This window comes from Sciurus vulgaris (assembly GCF_902686455.1).
Source record: "Sciurus vulgaris genome assembly, contig: HiC_scaffold_611_arrow_ctg1, whole genome shotgun sequence".
Taxonomy (NCBI): domain Eukaryota; kingdom Metazoa; phylum Chordata; class Mammalia; order Rodentia; family Sciuridae; genus Sciurus; species Sciurus vulgaris.
The window spans coordinates 5,198,957-5,220,936 of NW_027632409.1; the positions used below are offsets into that span (position 1 = coordinate 5,198,957).

Here is a 21,980-nt window from a genome sequence, read left to right on the forward strand (position 1 = left end):
GTAGAGACATGGTGTGTGGTATACAGCAGCAATTTTCTGGTCCCAACATCGATACAGTGATTGATAAATAAAGTGTGCAGGAAATGTGTCTAAGGTGTGTATGGATGGCCCTATGGATTCTGTAGAAATGGCACTTGATATGAGTAGGTAGGGCTATGAACTGTGTGGAGAGGTGACTGCTATGTGTGTAGAAAGTGTTCAGTGAAGTGTGAAGGGAAGGTTCTCTGAGATTTCTAGTGCAGATAATTTGACGCATGTAGGGAGGCCTCTATTAAGTGTTCAGTAGGAATCTATGAGGGGTATATAAGGGTTTTTGTCTGCCTAGGAGTGCTCTCTGTTGTGTAGTTAGGGCCCTCAGAAATGAATAATGAAATTTATCTGATCTGACTAGGTAGAACACAACGAGGTGTAATGGGAGTGTTCTTTAAGTATAATAGGGGGAAATCCTACATTGTTCAGGGAGATCACTCAACAGTGTATCCAGAGTCTTCTCTGAGATGTGTCAGGCCAACCCTCAGAGGTGAGTAGAAAGGGCATTTTGGTGAGATTAAGTTGTATCCAAGTTGTTTAGTAAAGTGTGTTGTTATTTGTAGCGTGGGAATTCTGAGGTTTGAATTAACATCTCACTGCAATTTATAGGAAGTACTCTCTGGGTGTATAGGAAAGGCTTTCTGAGTTTTTAAAGTGTTGCTCAATAAAATGTGGAGGCAATGACCCTATATGGTATATGAATGGGAATTTGAGGTGTGTAGAAAAATTTCTTGGTATTAGTAGGGAGGCATTATTTAGACATGTATGGAAGTGAGTTTGAGGTGTGAAGGAAAGATTCTCTGAGGTGTTAAGTGGGTTCTCAATTTTATGTAGGGTGGGCTCTCTAATATGTAGAAAGGGCCCTCTGAAAGGTGTAGGAGGGCCTTATGAGGTTTGTAGGAAGGCTTATTGATGAGAGTGTAAGTGTTCACTGAAAAAAAGGGCTGAAAAAAGGGCTATTTTCTGTGTATAGGAAAAGTCTCTGTGTTGAGTCAAAAGTTTTCTCTGAGGTGTGTATTGCAGGTTCTCTGAGGTGAGTAGAAAGGCTCTCTTAGGTGTTTAGAGAAAACTCGCTAAGAAGTATAGTTACCAGGGCTTGTGAAGTACTAGTTTACACTCACTCAAATATGCAGTTATGTCTCTCTGAGGTGTGGAGGGAATGATGTAAGGTGGCACTCTTGAAGGATAGTATCACAGCTTGATCAACATCAAATTCAATTAGTCACAAATATGAGACACAAATATAAACACACATAGACAAATCTTTGAGGGTCTGGTGCTATCTAAGTGGGAATCTGAGTGGAGGGCTAGACTCTATTCACTTTCAATGGCCTGTCTTCTTTCATCTCTGGTCTTCTTGGTAAATATGACCAGAGTTGTTGGTCCCAACATTGATACAGTGCTTCCAATCTTGGAAAAGCCCCCTAAAAGGGACTGTTCTGAAAAAGAAGCATCCAAATGTGAGTAGACAATAAGAACTCATGGCTCTGGTCTTGCTATCTCAACACAAGTGAGCAGAATGGGAGTTTATCTGGAATGTGGTTGCCTAGCTACTAGAGTTCCAAGTTCAGTGTGTTCTACTGCCAAGGAAGTGAGGTCACTTCCTTGGGTACCCCATGCTCAGAGCCCTTTCTCAAACAAGATGGTTCTAATGACCCACTGTGATGCTGATTCCTCCCATCTTTCCTTGACATATACACAAGTGTTAAATGGTTACACCAAAACACCCTGGATCTTGTTCCCAGACTGTCCTGGGTGTAGCCAACTCACCTGGTTTGGAAAGACAGTTTGAATCAGACCCATTTCCTCCTTCTGGCCATGTGGGTGGTCCTAAAGAAGTAATTATGCCTTACTAGGCCTAAATACTTTTGTCATTTATTCCCTTGGGATTATTCTAGTGTAAGCTTTTGAAGTTGTCATCAGGTAAAGGCCATTTATATTTGCACTCCTTGGAAACCCTAATGTTTGAGCTATGTGTCTATAATGCACCAACATACAGAAAACACAACACAGAAAGGAGAGGAACAGAGGATGACATACAAATCTACCAATGTGAGTCCAACAGTGAAAGAGGGTAAATCATTTTCTACTTTGTCCTTGTTTCCACTCTGCCCCACTGGAAGTTTGTCATGACTGATTTTCAGAAATAGACTCCCTGTGCCATAGACCTTCCAATGGTGAAATTTAGAATTGTTTCAACATTTCTTCTCATTGTATGATGTGGGTACACTACAAGGGATCCCTGGCACCAGAGAATTCTATTGTCCAAAACCTGTAGCTTCCGAATCTATGTGAATCCACATCAGCTTCTGGTTTCAAAGAAAAATAAATCAGAAAGAGCCATGGTATTTTACTTCCAAAGTGTAATCATCAGAAGTCTCATTTCTCTGTCTCCATAGTTCCATAGCAGTGGCACTGCTTAAATTCCAGAGATTTTTTTGTAAAAGTTTGTGTGGCAGCAGGCAAAGTTCCAAGGACCCCGTTAACTATTAAGGAACTGCCATTTCTGTTTCCATTTCTAAATGCCTCACATAGATTAAAATACTTTGTTTATAAAATTCATGAACACAATTTTTATCAAGAATAAATAATGATGTGAAATTGCCAAAACTTTGTTCATTACCATGTTCATAACCATAGGAGTGAAATTCTCTTTCTCTGTTTCTTTAGGAAATGTCTGCATTGCTTCTTTCAATGTCATAGCAGGTCACTTATTTTGTGTGTATGTTGTTGAAGACAGTTTCTTTCTATTCTTTTAACTAAAATTTGGAAAGAAGATCCCAATAGAAGAACAAACAACCAACTCAGAAGACAATATTTCTCTCTGTGCCCTGTGCCTAGTTTTGAGTAAACACGAGAAGCTGATCTCCTTCTCTCCTGTTAAAAAACATAAAAAAATAGCAAACTATCTCAAAGACTTAGAACCATCTTGCTTGTGCATGCAGAACAAATTGGTTTTTATTACCTTTCCACAAAGATGAGACTCTGATGATAGACTACTGGCTAGGAAATACTTGAATATCAATACTTATATGTGCAAACACCCCTGAGGGAGGATACCTGTCCAGAGCCAGCAGGTCATGTGCCCTGTCTTGCTTCATGGTCACGCCCCCTGCCTCACCTCATGCTGAGCTAAGATGGCACCTGCAGGATGCTGGCGGGGTGTGCTTCTACCTGCACACACAACTGTCAGACTATACCAGGTGCATCAGACTAGATTGCATGGTGCTTCATGATTGGCCAACTACACTTCCTTATTCGAGTTCTGGCTCAAGACTAGTCTTGCCTTCGCATGTTTTCCCCTGATTGGTTTTTGTACTTTATATTAACTGTTTTTATTCCCCTAATAAATGAGACTTGATCAGGCTTTTGTCTTATCTCCATTTCTCGTGTCTCTTGTCTCTCCCAATCCCCACTCCCCCCTCCAGGTTCCCATTGTAGTCCTGCAGGTCGGGACAGATTCCCAGGGTAGGGCACTGCCGAATGCTTCTGTGTTCCTTAAAATTTACTGGGGAAATACAAATGGGGAGGATCAGCACAAGAAGGACCTGCGACAGTGAATGATGCTGAGTTTGGTAAGTACTTAGGCATCAGTGAATTTGAAAAATGGAAATAGCCCCTGTTTCTTAAACTGGTAATAATCAAAGTCATGGAAGTATATCCCCTCTTATCTCCTGTGCATTTTGAACATCACTCTGCTGGGTAGAATTTTGCAAAGTAATATGACAAAGGGAAAATAGAAAAGAAAATGATCAAGGAAGGTGTCAGTAGATTGTAAATGTAATGTCTGGGGACGCAATGGTGAATGATCCACAAAATCTCATTTCATATTAACAACCTAAGAATATTCTAATACTCACATAGACCAGACTCTCCTCTTGCCCTGTCCTCCATGAATCACTGATATCATTTTCTGCTCAGGAATCAGCTACAACCGGTTTCCTCCTTAGTAAAGATGGGATAATTCTTTTTCTCAATACACACCCTTAGATGGTGGGTCTTGAGATGCAAAATGTTTATTTGCAAAATTGTTATGAAAAAGAGAATTAAGAATTCCTTAGTCATTGATTGGCTTTGTCTAGGTTTCTGTCTTGCATAGACCTCCACACACACAGAACCTGAGTGGATCAATTCATGTACCTTAAAGGAGCTCTTCCTGTGCTGAGGATATTGCACATCCCATAGTGCAATGGCTTTGCAAAAGGGAAGATCGGGGTTCAAATCCCCAACACCATGGAATTGGGAAAAATAAAAAAAAAAAAACAAGAAAAAACACTTCTTTGTGTGCAAACATTGTATCATCTCAATTGTTTTCTTTTTCTTCTCTGTTACTCAATGGAATAAACACTTTTCAAGAACTAGCATTTTCAGCTACAGGCAATATCCATTAACTCCTTTCAGACTGGAGCTGCAATCAATGGGAGCAGTGCATCACCAGTTACCTGCATTGCTTCACAGTACGTGTTCCTTTACATCTTTCAACTCTCATTATTCAGACATTATATCTCAATCATGAGTATGCTGTGTCCATCATTTTCCAGCAAATTCTCCTGATAGGCAATGTACACCAGGTGCAGTGATACAAAATTCAAATTGACACCTCACTGGTGCTTGCCAATTTCGACGCTTTTTGAACACACTCCCAGATTCCCAATGAAGTTGACTTCCATACCAGAGCATTTGCCATGTGAACCACAAGGTCAACTGGAAAACCAACAAGTGAAGACAAAGGACAGTCGCCCCTGGTCCTGATTTCCTTGTCAGATTTATTTTGTGTTGTCTTTTTTATGACTTGATGAAACATGGTAGGAAATGACACTGAATCCATGTTAATTTGTGCTGATAGCATTCAGGAGGAATGGAAAATTTTTCACCTACTCTCCCAGTATTTTTGGAGCTCCAGTGTCAAAATTAACAGAGCACTTGTAGAGACTCTTGCTAATTTTGAGGGAAGTCCTCAATAGATGCACTGTAGAAGAGAAAAAAGCATATGTTTTTCTCACAATTTTCACGGATCTAGGAATTACTCATTTGGAATTGGTAGGGAACCAGGAAAAAAAAAAAAACACTAATTGCAAGAGCTCATACTGAAAGAAGGAACCCAGAGACAACAGGCAAGTTGAAGATTTGTGATGGATAGCAGCAGTCAAGAAATAAAAAGCATTTGACAATTTGCAAATGCCTGTGGTACAAGTTTCCTGCTCAGTAAGTCTGATACCACATTTGGATATTCTTGAACCACTCCTGTTTTGATGTTCAGTTTTGGGTCTTCACTTTTGCATTTTACACAGCTGTTTCTGTTTACATGTGTGATGTTGAGGTTCAGTCTTTATTTCGAGAGCTGAGTTCAGTGCTGCATATTCCAAATTCAACTCATTTTAATTGAAGTTCATGGGTGTAATGCTGTGTTTACAAGAAAGCCTTTTCTCCTGGTTCCTGTGCCAGAAAAAGTATGAATAAGCATATGTATAATCAACTGTCCCTTGAGAGCAACAAGAAAGAGCCATGATTTTCAAGGTCTTTGAGGTCCTTGCAAGGGGAATTAGGGTCTGTAATGATGGTTGCTTACAGAATAAACTGGCAGGTACTACCTCCTGTATTTGTAGAGTATGTTGAAAGTGAAGACATGTTTGGATTTTGAGGGTGAACGATGATGGCTGAATAGTTTTAGAGTGTCTCTTCATTGAAGTAGGCTTTCAGCACTAACAGCGTTCTGCTTAGTGTGCCAACAAAATGTCCTTGTTCTCCCTCTTTGAATATTCATCTTGGAAGCTTTTCATCATAGCCCTTTAAGCACAGTGCATTTTCCAATCTGGAGTTATGCCATGTGCTGCTATGTTACTCTTGCCATCAGCAGACTCTTCTATTATCCACTGGCTTGTATTCAGCATCCTCCTGGGGTTGCTATCAGGACTGCTGGAATGTTTCCAAAATGCCTTTTGCCAGCCTGGCACTAGTCTGGTGAAGAGAAAGAACACATGTGTGAACAAAGAGATTCCAGATATTTCTGCATCTCGAGGTGAGTTGAGGTGGTCCTGGAATTTCCCAGCAGGTAAATTTCTGAGTGCAGTTTAGTTTTAAGGCCACAGCCAAGGAGGTGTGGCCTTGCAGTTGTAGTGAGCACAGAATATCTCTCCTGGTATGTCAGCACCATCCTATCCTCCGTACAACATCCTGAGTGAATGACTCCCAGGACACAATATAAGCCTTCAGAAGATGCATCCACCTTCATCTTGAAGACCCACTTGCCAGGTTCAGCTGTCACCTGGCTGAACTTTCTCAGAAAAAAAGGAGGAACCCGCATGATTGGGTGTGAAGTGTCCCAAATCATAGATCACTTAACCCACCATGCTCACTGCATGCTCCACTGCCATGAGTTCTCAGCAGCCATCATTGGGTGCGGTTGCTAGGGCCCTAAGCTAATTTCCTGACTAGGATATTCCGGGTGTGCCCAGTCAAGGAGAAGTAGGTTAGAAAGGAAATAGTGCTGGAGCCAGTGCTCAGCTTGGTGATCCACGTGTCCCCAAGCACATCCACCCAAGCAGGCCCACTGGAACTGGTGCGGGATAACTGCCTGCTGTCATGTTACCTGGTGCAGCAAAAGGAGTATAGCAACACCTAGTGGACCTGAAGTTTAGTGTGAGCTGTCAGGCTTCAGAGGAGTTTCTTGTCCCACCTGGTCCTAGAGGAATCCATGGGCCATGGGGCTGTACTCTCCTGGCTGAAGAGGTTAGAATCACTTTTTGGAAAACTTCAGTTCCCTAGCACTTGCTCCCGTCTTCTTTCCTCCGACCATTGCAACTGAGCAGGTGCTTATTTTCAATCTTGGTCTCTGGCAGACAGGAGCGGAAGATTCTCTGTTTGCCATGGGAACCGTGACACCATCATGCTGTCACGCTTTCCTCTGTGACCTCAGGCGGATTCTGAGGTGTGGGCGCCATGTCACAGGAGCAACTCCTCAATCTCCATGTTGCTCAAGGCTCAGAAAAAACCTCTGGGGAGAGAAACCAACTGTTCTCCAACCAGAGCCGGAATCTCTTAGCCATTCACACCTGACCTTCCCGATGCCTGCCCTTTTCACCTGGATAGAAGAACGCTCCCATTTTTGCTCTCATATCACAGGAGCATTGGTTACCAAGTGAGTCGTTGCCCTGAATATAACTCTAAGCAACTGAATAATTGAGAAATCAGGGATATGAATTTCAGAGCTTATCTCATGGTAACAGATCTTGAGAGTAATAGCTACAAACATACCAAGAGGAAGATTGAAATTGGATTGAGGAATGTTTCCTTACTGCCAGTATATATGGCTCCTGAGAACCCAGACCCCAAGAGCCATCACCACTTGCCTGCTTTTAATTCCTGACATCGTCTGGTTTATTTGATGTGGCATTTCCTTGTTGAAGGAAACTGGCCTTTCCCAGATGAAACACCTTCCTCTACCTCACCCCTACGTGAGATAATAGGCAAGATCCAGAGCCAGCACTGCCTTGTGCATTTTGCAAAGCACAATCCTGGTTAGAATTTTCTAAAGTAAAATGCCAAAAAGAAAAAAAAAAAAAAAAAAAAAATAGATGAAGGATGGTGTCAGTAGATTGTGAATGTAATGACTGGGGTTGCAATGGCAAATGATCCCCCAAATCTCCCTTTGTTCTAATAACCTGAGCATATTCTAATAACCACATTGTCTTGCCTCTCCTCGTGCCATGTCCTCCATGGATCACTGATATCACTTTCTGCTCAGGGATCAGCTACAACTGTTTTCCTCCTTAACTAAAGATGGGATAATTCCCTCAGGACATACCATAGACTGTGGGTCTTGAGATACAAAAAGGTTTCTTACAAGATTGTTGAGAAGAGGAGAATTAAGAATTCCTTAGTCATTGATTGGCTTTGTCTAGGGTTGCTTCCCTGTCTAGAACTTCACAGACACAGAACCTGAGGTGATCAAGTCATGTAACTTATTGGAGCTGTTCCTGTGCTGAGGATATGGCCCATCCCATAGGGGGCTGGCTTTGCAAGCGGAAATGCGTGGTTCAAATCCCCAGCACCAAGGGATGGAAAAAACAAGAAAAAAAAAAAACTTCTGAGGGTGCAAACCTTCTATGATCTTGACCTTTTTCTTTTTCTACTCAATTATTCAACAGAATCAACACAGTTCAAGAACTACCAGTTACATGTGCAAGCTATTTCCATTGACTCCTTTCAGCCTGGAGCTGCACTCAAAGGCAGCACTGTATTCCCAGCTACTGCATTTCTTCTGTGTACATGTTCTTTCATATCTTTCAAGTCTCATTAGTTCAGACATTACATCTCACTCATGAGTATGCTATGACCACCTTTTTCCAGCAAATTCTCCTCATAGGCAAAGTGCACCAGGTTGTAGTGCCACAAAATTCAAATTGACACCTCACTGGCTCTTGCTCTTTTGAGACTCTTTTTACACACTCCCAGACTGCCAATGAAGGGGACTTCCACACCTGAGAATTTTGCATGTGAACCACAATATGAACTGGATACCCAACATGTGAAGACAAAGACAGCCACACCTGGCCCTGATTTTCTTGTCATTTTAATTCTGTATTGGCTTGCTTATGAGTTGATGAAAAATTGTAGGTTTCAAGTCTGAATCCTTGTTAGTTTGAGCTGATAGCACTCAGGAGAAAGGGGGAATTTACCACCTAGACTCCCACTATCATTGGAGCTCCAGTGTCAAAAGGAATGGAGCACTTGTAGAGACTCTTTAATTTTGATGGATGAACTCAATAGATGCACTGTAGAAGTGGGAAAAGCATATGTTGTTCTCATGTTTACCACTGATCTGGGGATTTTTGGATTGTGCTTTGTAGGGTAAAGGAAAAAAAATTCATTGCAAGAACTCACACCAAAAGAAGGAAACCAGAGACATTAGGTATGTTACAGGTTGGTAGTGGGTAGCAGCAAGTTAAAAAATAAAAAGCATTTGACAATTTTCACTTGACTGTGGTATAAGCTTCCTGCTCATTAAGTCCAATCCCACATTCGGATATTCTTGAAACACTCCTATTTTGATATTTAGTTTTGGGTCTTCACAATTACAGAACTATTTCTGTTTACATTTGTGATACTGTGGTGCAGACTCTATTTTGAGAGCTGGGTTCGGTGATTCATTTTCCAAACTCCACTCATTCAAGTCGTAGTTCATGGGTATATGTGCTGTGTTTTATAGAAAGCTTTTTCTCATGGTTCTTGTGCCATGAAAACTATAAATCAGCATGTGTATGATCAGCTGTCCCTTGAGAGCAACAGAAGGAGCCATAAGTTGTCAAAGACTTGAGGTCTTTGAAAGGGGAATTAGGTTCTGTAATGATGGTTGCTTGCAGAATGAACTGGCATGTACTACTTCCTGTATTTGTACACTATGTTGAACCTGAGAATTGTCGTGGAATTTGAGGTTAGACAATGATTCCTGAATCACTTTAGAATGTCTCCTCATTGAAGTAGGCTTTCAGCACCAAGAGTCTTCTGCTTTCGGTGCCAACAAAATGTTCTTGCTCTCCTTCTTTGAATATTCATCTTGGAAGCTTTTCATCATAGCTCTTTCAGCTCAGTGCATGTTGAATCTGGAGTTATGCCATGTGATGCTGTGTTCCTCATGCCACCAGCAGGCTCTTCTATCATCCACTGACTTGTAGTCGGCATCATCTTGGGGCTGTTAAGAGGACTGGTGGAAATTTTCCACAGGGTCTTGTGCCTGGCTGGCACTAGTCTGGTCAAGGGAAAGAACACATGTGTGAACACAGAGAGGCTCGATATTTCTGCATCTTGAGGTGACTTGAGGTGGCCCTGGAATTTCCCAGCAAGTAAATTTCTGAGTGCAGCTTAGTTATAAGGCCACAGCCAAGGAGGTGTGGCCTTGCATGTTTAGTGAGCACAGAATATTTGTCCTGGCATGTCAGCACCATCCTATCCTCCCTACAATATCCTGAGTGAATGATTCCAATGACTCCAAATGAGCCTTCAGAAGATGCATCCACCTTCACCTAGAATACCCACTTCCCAGGTTCCAGTTGTCACCTGGCTAAACTTTCTCAGAGAAAAGGAGCCACCTGCAAGATTTGGCATGAAGTGTCCCAATTCAAAGTTCACTTCAACCACCATGATCACTGCACGCTCTACTGCCATGAGCTCTCACCAGTCATCATTTGGTGTGGTTGCTAAGGCCCTGGGCTAGTTTCCTGACTAGGATATTCTGGGTGTGCCCAGTCCTGATGGAGCGAGGTTAGGAATGAAGTAGCGCTGGAGCCAGTGCTCAGCTTGGTGATCCACTGGTCCCCAAGCACACCTCCACCCAACGAGGCCCACTGGAACTGGCGAGGATAATTGCCTGCTGTCTTGATGTCCAGTGTGGCCAAATGAGTGCAGCGACATTTAGCGGACCTGAAGTTTAGTGTGAGCTATCAGGCTTTAGAGGAGTTTCTTGTTCTGCCTGGTCCTGGAGGGATCCACAGACCACAGGGCTGTGCTCTCCTGGCCGAACAGGTTAGAATCACATTTTGGAAAACCTCAGTTCTCTGGCACTTGCTCCCATCTTCTTTCCTCTGACCATTACAACTGAGCAGGTTCTTGTTTTCAATCTTGGTCTCTGGCAGACAGGAGTGGAAGCTTCTCCAGTCACCATGGGAACCGTGTCACCATCATGCTGTCACGCCTTTCCTCTGTGACCTCAGGCAGAATCTGCGGTGCAGGCACCACGTCATGGGAGCAACTTCTCAATCTCCATGTTGCTCAAGGCTCAGAAAAACCCTTTGGGGAGAGAAACCAACTATTCTCCAACCAGAGCCTGGAATCCCTGAGCCATTCACACCCGACCTTCCTGATGCCTGCCCTTTTTACCTGGATAGAGGAGTGATCCCATTTTTGCTCTCATGTCACAGGAACACTGGTTACCAAGTGAGTCATTGCCCTGAATATAACTGAAGGCAACTGAATCATTGAGAGATTGGGGATATGAATTTCAGAGCTTATCTCACGGTAACAAATCTTGAGTAATAGCTGCAAACATAACGAGAGGAAGATTGAAATTGGATGAGAAATGTTTCCTTTCTGCCAGTAAATATGGCTCCTGGGAACCCAAACCCCAAGAGCCATCACCACTTGACTTTGTCTGTTTATATTTCCTGACAACATCTGGTTCATTTGATGAGGCATTTCCTCATTGAAGTAAACTGGCCTTTCCCAGGAGAAACACCTTCCTATACCTCACCCCTACGTGAGATAAGAGGCAAGATCCAGCAACAGCATTGGCTTGTGCATTTTCACATCACTTTTCAGGTTAGAATTTTTGAAAGTAAAATGACAATAGGAAAAGTAAGAAAAAATAGAACAAGTAAGGTGTCAGTGAATTGTGAATGTAATGGCTAGGGATGCAACAGTGAATGATCCCCAACTTCTCCTTTCATGCTAACAAGATGAGCATATTCTAATTCCCACATAGGCCTGCCTCTCCTCATGCCCTGGCCTCCATGGATCACTGATATATTTTTCTGCTCAGATATCTGCTACAACCTGTTTCCTCCTTAAGTGAAGGTGGGATAATTTATTCCCACAGTACACACCCCTTGACTGTGTGTCTTGAAATGCACAAAAGGTTATTTTCAAGATTATTGTGAAAAGGAGAATTAAGAATTCCTTAGACATTGTTTGGTTTTGTCTAGGGTTTCTTCTCTGCAGAGAACTTCAAAGACACAGGATTTGAGTGGGTCAAGTCAGGTACCTTAAAGGAACTCTTCTTGTGCTGGGGATATAGTCCATCCCATAGAGCATTTGCTTTGCAGTTTAAAAGACTGGGGTTCAAATTCCCAGTATGATAGAATGGAAAAAAAAAGAAAGTCAAGGAACTACTAAGGATGCCAGCCTTCCATCATCATAACCTAGTTTTTTCCTCCACTGTTAATCAATGAAAACAACACTGTTCAACAAGTACCAATTTCACATGCAGCAATTTCCTTTGAAACCTTTCAGCAGGGAGCTGCACTCAAAGGGAGAATTGTATCCCCAGTCACCTTTGTTTCTTCAGAGTACTTGTTCCTTCACATCTATCAACTCTCATTAGTTCATGCATTACATCTCACTTATGAATATGCCAGGCACATATTTTTCTAGCAACTTCTCAAATAGGCAATGTGCATCATGTTGCAGTGGCAGGAACTTCAAAATGACACCTCACTGGCCCTTGGCAATATCGAGGACTTTTGGACACTGTCCCATACTGCCAATGAAGGGGATTTCCACACCTGAGCACTTTCCCTGTGAACCACAATATCAACTGGAAAACCAACAGGTGAACACAAAAGACAGCCACCTTTGGACCTGAGTTTCCTAGTCAATTTTACTTTGCATTGGCTTGCTTATGACTTGATGAAAAATGGTCAAATTTGGGGCTGAATTCATGTTACTTTTCTGCTGATAGCATTCTAGAGAAATGGGGGAATTTATGACCTATTCTCCCACTATCATTGGAGCTTCAGTGTCCAAAGAACTGAGCACTCGTATAGACTCTTGTTAATTTTGATGGATGTCCTCAAGAGATGCACTGTGAGGGTGGGTAAACATATGTTGTTCTCATGTTTACCACGGATTGAAAATTATTTGATTGTGCTTTGTAGGGTAAGAGATGACCAAAGGGCCATTCATTACAAGAACTCCCACCAAAAGAAATAATCCAGAGACATTAGGCCTGTGGCAGGTTGGTGGTGGGTAGAAGCAAGTCAAGAAATAAAAAGGAGGCCTGGGGATATAGCTCAGTTGGTAGAGTGCTTGTTTTGCAAGCACAAAGCCCTGGGTTCAAATCCCCACCCAGCACCATAAAAAAAATGAAATAAAAAGGATTTGACTATTTGCAAGTGCGTGTTGTACAATATTAATGCTCACCAAGTCTGATCCAACATTCTGATATTCCTTAAACACTCCTGTTTTGATATTCAGGTTTTGCCCATGTTGGGTCTTCACTTTTGCTTTTTAGCAGAGCTGTTTGTGTTTACATTTGTGATATTGTGGTGCAGTGTTTGTTTTGAGAGCTGGATTTGTACAGTATATTCCAAATTCAACTCATTTAAATTGTAGTTTGCAGGTAAAAGTGCTGTTTTAAAGAAAGCCTTTCCTCATGGTTCTTGTGCCAGAAAAACTACAAATAAGCATGTGGGCAATCAGCTGTCTCTTAAAAGCAACAAGAAAGAGCCACAAATTTGCAAGGGAATTGAGGTCCTTTCAAGCAGAATTAGGGCCCATAATAATGGTTGCTTACAGAATGAACAGGCAAGTACTACTTCCTGTATTTGTAGACTATGTTGAACCTGAAGAGGTGCCATGGAATTCGTGGGTAGACCATGAAGGCTGAGTAGTTCTAGAGTGTCTCTTCTACTGAAGTAGGCTTTCAGCACCAGCACCCTTTTGCTTTCTGTGCCCCAAAATGTCCTTACTCTCCCTCTTTGAATATTCAGCTTGGAAGCTTTGCACCATTGCTCTTTCTTCACGTTGCATGTTCCAATATAGTGTTATGCCCTGTGATGCTGTGCTCCTCATGCCATAAGCAGGCTCCTATATCATCAACTGGCTTGTAGCCTACATCCTCCTGGGGCTGGTAAGATGACTCATGTCAATATCACTCAGGGCCTTGTGCCAGGCAGACATTAGTCTGGATACAAAAATGAACAGTGTTGTGAACACAGATAGGCCAGACAATTCTTCATCTCTAGATGAGCATCACCTACCTGGAAATTCCCAGCATGTAAATTTCATGCAGCCTAGTTGTAAGGCAGCAGCCAAGGAGATGTAGCCTTGCAGGTCGAGTGAGCTCAGAACATCTCCCCTTGCATGTCAGAACTGTCCTGTCCTCCGTCCAACATGCTGAGTGAATGACTCACTTCTCTCCACATTAGCCTTCAGAGGAGCCACCCACCTTCACTTAGAAGACCCACTTTCCAGGTTCCAGCTGTCTCCTGTCCAAACTTTCTAGGAAAGGAGGGACAACCACTCAAATTGGGTTGAAATGTCCCAATTGAAATATCACCTATATCACCATGCTCACTGCATGCTCTACTGCCCTGAGCTCTCACAAGCCATCATTGAATGTGGTTTCTAGAGCCCTAGGCTAGTTTCCTGACTGGATGTGCCCAGTCCTTGAGGAGTAGTTTCAGAAGAAATTACCGGTTCAGCTGGTGATCAGCTTGGTGATCCATGTGCCCACAAGCACACCTTCACCCAATGTAACCTACTGGACCTGATGGAGGATAATTGCCTGCTGTCATGATGCCCATTGTGGCCAAACAAGAGCAGCGTCACCTAGCAAGCCTGGTCTTTAGTGCGAGCTGTCAGGCTTCAGAGGGTTTCTTTGTCCTGCCTGGACTGGAGAGATCCACCAACCATGGGGCTGTGCCCTGCACACTGCCTTCATTCTGGTCTCCTGGCTGATGAGGTTAGAATCACATTTCTTGGAAATTGCAGATCCTTGGCACTCGCTCCCTTCATCTTTCCTGTTACCATCAAAATGGTGCTGGTGCTTGTTTTCAATCTTTGTCTGAGGCAGCCAGGAGCTAATTGTCTCTGGTTGCCATGGGAACCATGATGCCATCATGCTGTTATGCCTTTCCTCTGTGACCTCATGTGGTATATTGGTGCAGGTGACATGTCACAGGAGCCACTCCTCACAATCCATGTGGCCCAAGGATGGAAAAATCCCTTGTAGATAGAAATCAAGTGTATCCTCCAACTGGAGCCTGGAATCCCAGAGCCATTCACACCTGAAAGGCCTGATGCCTGCCCCTTCCACCTGGTTTAGAGGAGCTCTCCCATATTTGGCTCTCATGTAACAGGAGCACTGGTAACCAAGTGAGACTTTGTTCTGAGTGGAATTGAATGCAACTGAATAATTGAGAAATCATAGATATGAATTTCAGCCCTTATCTCAATGTAATGAATCTTTAGAGTAATTGTTGCAAACATACCCAGTGGAAGATTGAAATTGGTTGAGGAATGTTTCTTTCTGCCAGCAAATATCTTGGCTAGGAACCCAGACACCAAGAACCATCACCACTTGCCTTTGCCTATTTATATTTCCTGACATCATCTGGCTAAGTTGCTGAGGCATTCCCTCATGGCAGGAAACTGGCCTTTCCCAGGAGTAACACCTTCCTCTACCTCACCCATCCCTGAGATGATAGGCAAGATCCACTACCAGAACTGGCTTGTGCATTTTGCACAGCACTCTCCTTGGTAGAATTTTTCAAAGTAAAATTACAAAGGAAAAGTAAGAAATACAAAGGTCGAGGAAGTTGTCAGTAGATTCTGAAGGTAATGACCAGGGATGCAATGGTGAATGATCCCCAACATCTCATTTCATAGTAACAACTTGAGCATATTCTAATTCCCACATAGACCTGCCTCTCCTCATGCCCTGGCCTCCAGATATCACTGATATAATTTTCTGCTCAGGGATCAGCTACAACCGGTTTCCTCCTTAAGTAAAGATGGGATAATTTTTTCCCTCAGGACCCACCCAGAGACTGTGGGACTTGACATGCAAAAATGGTTATTTGCAAGATTGTTGTAAAAGGGAGAATTAAGAATTCCTTAGACATTATTTGGCTTTGTCTAGGGTTGCTTCTCTGCAGAGAATTTCACAGACACAGAAACTGAGGAGATCAAGTCATGTATCTTAAAGCAGTTGTTTCTCTCATAGGGCACATACCTCGCATGTGGAAGGACAGGGTTTTGAATCTCCAGCACTGCAGGATGGGCGGGGAAACAAGACCAAAGACTTCTGAGCATGCAAACCTTCCATGCTCTCAACCTCTTTTTCCTCCTCTGTTAATCAATGGAATCAACACTGTTGAAGAAGTACCAGTTTCATATGCAAGCCATTTCCATTGCCACATTTGAGAAGGGATCTGCACTCAAAGGGAGCAGTGCTTCACCAGTGTTCTGAAGAGTACTGAAACCACACATCATTTCAACTCTCTTTAGTTCATATGTTACATCTCACTTATGAGTATGTTCTTGCTGATATTTCTTCTGCAACTTCCTGTACTAGGCAATATGCACCAGGTTACAGTGGCAGAAAATTCAAAATGACAACTGAACTGGTCCTTGGCAATTTTGAGACTTCTTGGACACACTCCCAGACTCTGCCAATGAAGGGGACTTGCACACCTGAGCACTTTCCATGTCAACCACAATGTCAACTGGAAAACTAACAGGTGAACACAAAAGACAGCTGCCCTTGGCCCTGGAGTTTTCTAGTCAGTTTTCCTTTGCATGGTCTTGCTTATGTCTTGATGAAAAATCTTAGGATTTGGGGCTGAATCCATGTTAGTTTCTGCTGAGAGCACTCGAGAGAAACGGGGGAATTTATGACTTACTCTCCCACTAACATTGGAGCTCCAATGTCAAAAGGTGTGGAGCGCTTGTATAGACTTGTTTATTTTGAAGGATGTCCTCAACAGATGTACTGTAGAAGTTGGTAAAGCATATGTTGTTCTCATGTTTACCATGAATCTGTGAATTACTGGATTGTGCTTTGTAGGGTAATAGATGACACAAGGAACCTACTTTACAAGAACTCACACCAAAAAAAAAAATAATAATAATAATAGACATTAGGCATGTGGCAGGATGGTAGTGTGTAGAAGCTAGGCAAGAAACAAAAATGATTTAACAACATGCAAATGCCTGTGGTACATTTTTCTGCTGAGTAAGTCTGATTCCACTTTGGAATATTCTTGAACCACTCCTCTTCTGATATTCAGGTTATGCCCATGTTGGGTCTTCACTTTTGCCTTTTAACAGAGCTGTTTGTGTTTACATTTGTGATATTGTGGTGCAGTCTTTATATAAAGAGCTCAGTTTAGGAATCCAAGATGGCGGTCTAGAGGGAGGCTGCCTTCCTTGTCGCTCCACAATGCGGGATTCAAGCAGAGGATATCTGTTTCTCAGTGAGGCAGTTTTTGCTGCTCATCGATCCCCTGCTCTTGACCCCATTTGTCTGCTGTGATCACCTGCAATTTGCCAGCATATTGACGCCTTTTTTGAGAGCAGATTGCTCACTGTCAGGCGTCTATCATCCGCCATTTGCCTGCCTCTCGCCTGTCCATTGCCTGCCTTACCCCTATCCATCACCCAACGCTCGAGGTTCACCTCCCGATCATCCGTCAGCTGCCAGCAGATTGACCACAGACCACCAGTGGAGAACCAGCTGCCTGCTGCTGCCTGGAAGTTCACTGTTACAGTACCTGCAGGTTTGATTACACGTGGCTGCCGCCATTTTGAGACAACAGCCAGGCCCTGTAGGACTCCTGGCCGGACTGACTGAGTCCCGTCTCCAGGATCCTTCAGCCCAACCGATCACGCCCTGCCTCTGTGGCCCTCACATTGACTGACTGCTCCCTGCCACCAGGACCCCCAGACCAACTGACTGTGCCCTATCACCGGGAACCCAGACCAACTGATTGCAACCAGCCTCCTGGATCCCACAACCACACCAAACACACCCGACCTCCAAGACCACTGCTGGACCAACTGCATCCTGTCTCCAGGACCTCCAGCTGACCATGTCCACCCCTGAGCTGCAGCTCCCCATTTGCCAACACATTTGGAAGCCAGAGCAGCCATCTTGGATAATCCTGGAAGCTGGAGCTCTGATCTTCGGGTGGGGCAAATTTCATCCTGAGACGCCTGCTGGAGGCTTGAAGCTCATTGTCAGGTACCTCTCATACATCAGGCTACTGAACACTGGGAGGTTCCATTAGTATATGACTATTATACAGTAGATTTTATTTTTTCTCCTTTTTTAAAAAATGTTTAAGTTTTTATTTCTTTACATTTCTTGCTTTCTTTTCCTTCTGTTTACCTGTTCCCTCAGAGTCGCTTTCTCCCTTATTTACTTGATGTTATTGTCCCCAAAGGGGCTATTTGGTCTAGGATTGCATAGTGTCTGATTTGGGCACTGCTAATATTGCTCTCCCTTAAAGAAAGGGTTTTGGAAACCTATAGGGCCACTATAAGCCTATAGGGGGAAATCTGCAATACCCCAGATCTGCAGTGCTAGAGGGGAAGATACATGAACAACATGAAAAAAACAAGGAAAGAAAATGATCCAAACAAATCTAGATTCTATAGTAATAGAATCCAATGACAGCATGTTAGAAGAAATGTCAGAAAAGGACTTCAGATTATACATGATTAAGATGATTAGTGAAGCAAAGGATGAGATAAGAGAGCAAATGCAGGCAATGAATGATAATACCAATAAGCTGAAAGAGCACCTGCAGGAAGCAAAAGATCATTTCAACAAAGAGATAGGGATTCTCAAAAAAAAAAAAAAAAAAAAAAACAAAAGGAAATCCTTGAAATGAAGGAGCCAATAAACCAAATAAAAAACTCAATGGAAAGCATCACCAACAGACTAGACCACATGGAAGACAGAACCTCAGACAATGAAGACAAAATATTTAATCTTGAAAATAAAGTGGCCCAAACAGAGAAGATGGTAAGAAATCATGAACAGAATCTCCAAGAACTATGGGACATCATGAAAAGACCAAATTTAAGAATTATTGGGATTGAGGAAGGCACAGAGATACAAACCAAATGAATGAACAACTTATTCAATGAAATAATAGCAGAAAATTTCCCAAATCTGAAGAATGAAATGGAAAATCAAATACAAGAGACTTACAGAACACCAAATGCACAGAATCACAACAGATCCACACCAAGGCACATTATAATGAAAATGCCTAACATTCAAAATAAAGATAGGATTTTGAAGGCTGCGAGAGAAAAGCATCAGATTACATATAGGGGGAGACCAATAAGGATAGCAGCATACTTCTCAACCCAGACTCTAAAAGCTAGAAGGGCCTGGAACAACATATTTCAAGCTCTGAAGGAACATGGTTGCCAACCAAGAATCCTATACCCAGCAAAACTAACCTTCAGATTTGAAGATGAAATAAAATCCTTCCATGATAAACAAAAGTTAAAAGAAATTACAAATAGAAAGCCTGCACTACAGAATGTTCTCAACAAAATATTCCATGAGGAGGAAATGAAAAACAACAATGGCGGTCAGCAAAGGGAGGAACTACCTTAGAGAAAAACCACTCAAAGGAGAAACCAAGCCAACTTAAAAACCAAAAATAAGCCAAATGACTGGGAATACAAATCATTTATCAATAATAACCCTGAACATTAATGGCCTAAACTCATCAATCAAAATACATAGACTGGCAGAATGGATTAAAAAGAAAGACCCAACAATATGCTGCCTGCAAGAGACTCATCTCATAGAAAAAGACATCCACAGACTAAAGGTGAAAGGATGGGAAAAAACCTACCACACACATGGACCCAGTAAAAAAGTGGGGGTTTCCATCCTTATATCAGATAAAGTGGACTTTTAGCCAAAGTTAGTTAGAAGGGATAAAAAAGGACAATTCATACTGCTTAAGGGAACCATAAATCAGGAAGACATAACGATAGTAAATATTTATGCCCCAAACAATGGTGCATCCCTGTACATCAAACAAATCCTTCTTAATTTCAAGAATCACATAGACTACAACACAATAATTCTGGGTGACTTTAACGCACTGCTCTCACCACTAGATAGATCTCCAAACAAAATCCAACCAAAGAAACCATAGAACTCAATAACACAATCAATACCCTAGACTTAATAGACATATATGGAATATTCCATCCATCAACGAGTGGATATACTTTCTTCTCAGCAGCACATGGAACCTTCTCGAAAATAGACCATATGTTATGCCACAAAGCAGCCCTTAGGAAATGCAAAAAAATAGAGATACTGCCTTGTGTTCTATCAGATCATAATGGACTGAGAATAGAAATCAATGACAAAGTAAAAAAAAGGAAATTATTCCAGCACTTGGAGACTGAATAATATGCTATTGAATGAAACATGGATAACAAAAAACATCAGGGAAGAGATTCAAAAAAGTCTTAGAGGTCAATGAGAATGATGATACAACATATCAAAATCTCTGGGGCACTATGAAAGCGGTACTAAGAGGAAAATTCATTGCATGGAGCACATTACAGAAAAGAATGAAAAGTCAACAATTAAATGACCTAACATTACAGCACAAAGCCCTGAGAAAAAGAAGAACAGAATAACAGTAAAAGTAGTAGAAGGCAGGAAATAATTAAAATCAGAGCTGAAATCAATGAAATTGAAACAAAAGAAACTATTCAAAAAATTGACATAACAAAAAGTTGGTTCTTTGAGAAAGTAAACAAAATAGATAAACCCTTAGCCACACTAACAAAGAGAAGGAGAGAGAAGACTCAAATTACTAAAATACATGATGCAAAAGGAAACATCACAACAGACACCACTGAGATACAGAATATAATGAGAAGCTACTTTGAAAATCTGTATTCCAACAAAATAGAAAGTACCGAAGACATTGACAAATTTCTAGAGACATATGCTCCTCCCAAACTGAACCAGGCAGACATACACGATTTAAGCAGATCAATATCAAGCAATGAAATGGAAGAAGCCATTAAAAATCTACCATCCAAGAAAATCCCAGGACCAGACGGATTCTCAGCTGAGTTCTACAAGACCTTCAAAGAAGAACTCATTCCAATACTTCTCAAAGTATTCCAGGAAATAGAAGAGGAGGGTACCCTACCAAACTCATTCTATGAAGCTAATATCACCCTCATACCCAAACCAGGAAAAGACACATCAAGGAAAGAAAATTTTAGACCAGTATTGTTGATGAATATAGATGGTAAGATCCTTAACAAAATATTGGCAAACCGTATCCAAAAACATTAAGAAAATTGTGCACCACGATCAAGTGGGGTTCATTGCTGGAATGCAAGAATGGTTTAACATCCATAAATCAATAAACGTAATCCATCATGTCACTAGACTTAAGGATAAGAATCATATGGTTATTTCAATTGATGCAGAAAAAGCATTTGACAATATACAACAGCACTTCATGCTGAAAACATTAGAAAAAATAGGGATAGTAGGAACATACCTCAACATTGTAAAGGTTATTTATGCTAAGCCCATGGCCAACATCTTTCTTAATGGAGAAAAACTGAAACCATTCCCTTTAAAAACAGTAACAAGACAGGGATGTCCTCTTTCACCACTTCTATTCAATATTGTCCTTGAAACTCTAGCCAGAGCAATTAGGCAGACTAAAGAAATTAAAGGGATATGAATAGGAAAAGAGGAACTTAAGCTGTCACTATTTGCGGATGACATGATTCTATATTTAAAGGATCCAAAAACCTCCTCCAGAAAATTTCTAGACCTCATCAATTAATTCAGTAAAATAGCAGGCTATAAAATCAACACACATAAATCTACAGCATTTTTATATGCAAGCGATGAAACAGCTGAAAGGGAAATGAGGAAAACAACTCCATTTGCAATAGCGTCAAAAAAAAAATACTTGGGTATCAATGTAACCAATGAGGTAAAAGATCTCTACAATGAAAACTACAAATATTGAAGAATGAAATTAAGGAAGACCTTAGAAGGTGGAAAGATCTCCCATGTTCTTGGATAGGCAGAATTAATATTGTCAAAATGGCCATACTACCAAAAGTGCTATACACATTCAATGTAATTCCAATTAAAATCCCAATGACGTACCTCACAGAAATAGAGCAAGCAATCATGAAATTCATCTGGAAGAATAAGAAACCCAGAATAGCTAAATCAATACTTAGCAGGAAGAATGAAACAGGGATATCGCAATACCAGAACTTCAACTATACTACACAGCAATAGTAACAAAAACAGCATAGTATTGGCAGCAAAATAGACAGGTAGATCAATGGTACAGAATAGAGGACATGGACACAAACCCAAATAAATACAATTTTCTAATACTAGACAAAGGTGCCAAAAATAT

At 41.7% G+C, this 21,980-nt stretch overlaps 1 long non-coding RNA gene across 1 annotated transcript in view; it reads right to left on the minus strand.

Annotated features, from left to right (window-relative positions):
• Nucleotides 1-1,406: 1,406 nt before the first annotated feature.
• The window catches only part of LOC306652831, a 167,728-nt gene continuing 147,154 nt past the window's right edge, over nt 1,407-21,980 (minus strand). Inside the window, exon 3 of the long non-coding RNA XR_013761557.1 lies at nt 1,407-1,464. This is a non-coding gene — a long non-coding RNA (uncharacterized lncRNA). The remainder of the gene's footprint in view (nt 1,465-21,980) is intronic.